This window comes from Octopus bimaculoides, chromosome 21, assembly GCF_046866305.1.
Source record: "Octopus bimaculoides isolate indiv1 chromosome 21, ASM4686630v1, whole genome shotgun sequence".
In the NCBI taxonomy this organism is placed as follows: domain Eukaryota; kingdom Metazoa; phylum Mollusca; class Cephalopoda; order Octopoda; family Octopodidae; genus Octopus; species Octopus bimaculoides.
The window spans coordinates 37,048,967-37,052,495 of record NC_142948.1 but is presented as its reverse complement, the minus strand read 5'-3'; positions in this window follow the sequence as shown (position 1 = coordinate 37,052,495).

Here is a 3,529-nt window from a genome sequence, read left to right as displayed (position 1 = left end):
AGGGGCTGCAATAAGGGTGGAGCACTTGCAGAAAACAACACTGCTTGGAACTGCTCGAATACTCTGGAAGGTGCTCGAAAAATAAGGGGTGTTACCTTAGTTCACTGGTAGGGAACAGCTGGCACTGTAGTACATCTCCAGTGTTAGAAGCTATGCAAAGGCAATGATAATAATAATAATAATAATTCTTTCTATAACAGACACAAGACCTGAAATTTGGGGGAGGAATTAGTCAATTACATTGAGCCCAGGAAGCTTGTATCTTTAAACCAAAGGCTGTCACAGGTGATTTGGTACCAAAAGGGTTAAAGAGTAATGATTAGATCTCTGGAAAATTTGGTTATCTGGCAACCCTCTGGTCACAGTGGTACCAGACAGGAGGAGGGAGTTTGCTGTACAGGGTTTAGTTAAGAAAAATGAAATCTTTATTAAATGCATGGAGAATACTTAGGGAACAAAATATCAAAGAGAAAGGGAAAAAAAATGTATGACATGGCATGAAAAAAGCATTGATTTATCATCATAAAAATGAATGACTGAATTTTCTACTAGAATATGTAAATTTAAATTTGTTTGTACATGCGATGTGATGGAAGGTTGTTTGGTTAGTTCCTGCATATATATGTATATATATATATATATATATATATATATATAATGTTCTGTCTCTGCTGCAATCAATTCTTGCATAGATAATAATTAAAAATAAAACAAAATTGTAAAAAATGTCCTTTTCATTGAATTGCATTCATTTTCATGGCTGTAAAACATCTTCACTCAGTCAGTGGGTGTCTTTTGATCAGTTTTAGCTAAATTGCATGAAAATAAGTTTCATGTCCATATATATGTATGAGCATATATATATATATATATATATATATATATATATATATATATACACACACATACATACATACATACACACACACACATACACACATACATATAAAATATTATATTCAATTACGTTTCATTACACTTGGGCAAATGTTTCACTCTACAGAAGCCTTCCTAATATATATATATATATATATATATATATATATATATATATATATATATACACACTAATATATATATATACATATATGTATATATATGTGTACATATATATATATATATATATATATATATACACACACACATACACACACACACACACACACACACATATACATATATGTATGTATGTATGTATACACACACACACATATATACATAAATAAAATAAGGCAAAACAGGAGTTGTTATAAAATATTTAGTTATAGCTTCTGCACATTTCATTAACAAAAAATGTTTAACAGTTACATAATGTAAAATCTATAAACCAGTTTCTTTGTCAAACCTTCAGAGATGTGTAACTTTCATTCATAATTTTACATACACATACAGGATTAGTGATAGTGTTGCCATCAACAATATATATATATATATATATATATATATATATATATATATGCATAAAGCCCTATTTAAAGTGGAAGAAAGTATAGTCAGTCAACTCAACCTCTGAATATTACAGGTATGTTTGGTTTGTTTTATAATGTAATCGATTCCATAAGGAAAATATTTAGACACACAACAGCTGGATTTGAACCCCTCGTTGTTGCTATTTAAGAATTTGTACAACTGAAGATGTCACAGACATGGAATTCCTAGCTTAGCTTGCTTACCTGGTTTCTTGAAAACAACACAATAAATTGTTCCTTGTTTCTTCTAGACAAGATAGAGGTGTCTAGATACTGTTGCAAGTTAGTGATATGATGTTTGTGTGTGTGTGAGTGTGTGCACGCATATGCGCATGTCTACATGCATATGTGTATGTTTATAATGATGTATATACATATATGCCAGCATCTGTATAAATAGGTATGTTTGTATGTATGTCTATCTATTTATCTTTCTGTCCCTCCCCACTCTCTCTCTCTATATATATTTATATATCACATATCCATATATTATATATATTTATTTATATGTAATATATGTATATACATATACGTATATATGTCTATATCTATCTATATATTAGTTTGTCAGAAAATTCTTGCGGAATTTTAAATTTTGGTTTTAAATGATGTATTTTCAAATTAATTTTCGTTTAACTACTCTGACTTTATATATCATTTTAAAGCCCGTTTTTCGCTCTATCTAATCGTGTTACTCTTTTTCTTTTTGAACAATTAGGCTATTTTTTCTGGAACGTTGAATACAACATGGGCAAAAAGCAAATTCGCACAATTTTCTTATTCCAGTTCAAGCTAGGCCAAAAACTGCTGAAACAGCTCGCAATATCAACGATGTGTTTGGCCCAGGAACCACTAATGAACGTACAGTACAATGGTGGTTCAAGAAATTTCGTAGCGGAACGAATTGGTCTACAAAACTCTGCCTCATCTGTCAGACTCACCAGACCTTTTGCCTACCGACTATCACTTTTTCAAGCATCTCGACAACTTCCTGCGTGAGAAACACTTCAAAAACCAAGACGATGCCAAACATGCCTCCAACGACTTCATCGCTACCAGAACACAGGATTTTTACGCTACTGGCATAAATAAACTTGTTTTGCATTAACAACAGTGTGTTGATTCTGATGGTGTTTATTTCGATTAATAAAGTTTTGTTTGAGCCAAGATATGTGCATCTGAATTTAAAGGTTAAAAACCGCAAGAACTTTCTTGACAACCTGATATATATATATGTATACGAGCATATATATGTGTGTATATATACGTATATATATTTATATATACAAGCATATACACACAAACATATATATATATATATCTACATATATACGTGTGTGTGTGTGGGTATATTAAAGAGACTTGTTGGGCATGGCAGGAAGTATGCAAGAAGATATAAAGGAAACTCCAAAAAAGCAAAAAAAAAAAAAAAAAAGAAAACAATTTTGTAGTTTAGCCTTACATTTCTATATTTTGGGACAATGACCTCTTCTTCAGGACGTGTGGAAAAGTGAGGGGTGAAAAAACCCAAAACCATGTGGTTGCATGGCTGCATGGTGGCAAATTGAGCTTCTTAACCACACAGCAACATGCCAGATAATGAGAAGACACACACAAGCACACACACAAGCACAAACACACATACACGCAAACACACACACACACACCAACACACAACAACGTTCCTTTTTCATGAATACAAAACAAAAGACTCTGCTTTAACTCAGTCCTTATGTTTTACATTAAAAAGCAAATAATTACTCGTACATCGTCTTAAAAGACGAAGTGGGGGGGAAAAAAAGCGAACTATTTTGCTGGCTGGAATGTGGTTGGAGAGAGAGAAAGGGAGAGAGAGGGGGAGAAGGGGGGAAGTGAGCAGTAAAAATGGCTTGACATGGGAAATGATACAGGGGAAATGATATATAATTTGTGTGTGTGCCTGTGTGTGCATACAATTATATGCATACATATGTACACATATATACGTGTGTATGTGTATGTGTGCACATATGTATGTAAAAGATATATATTTATATATGTATAAGCTATAAGTATATATA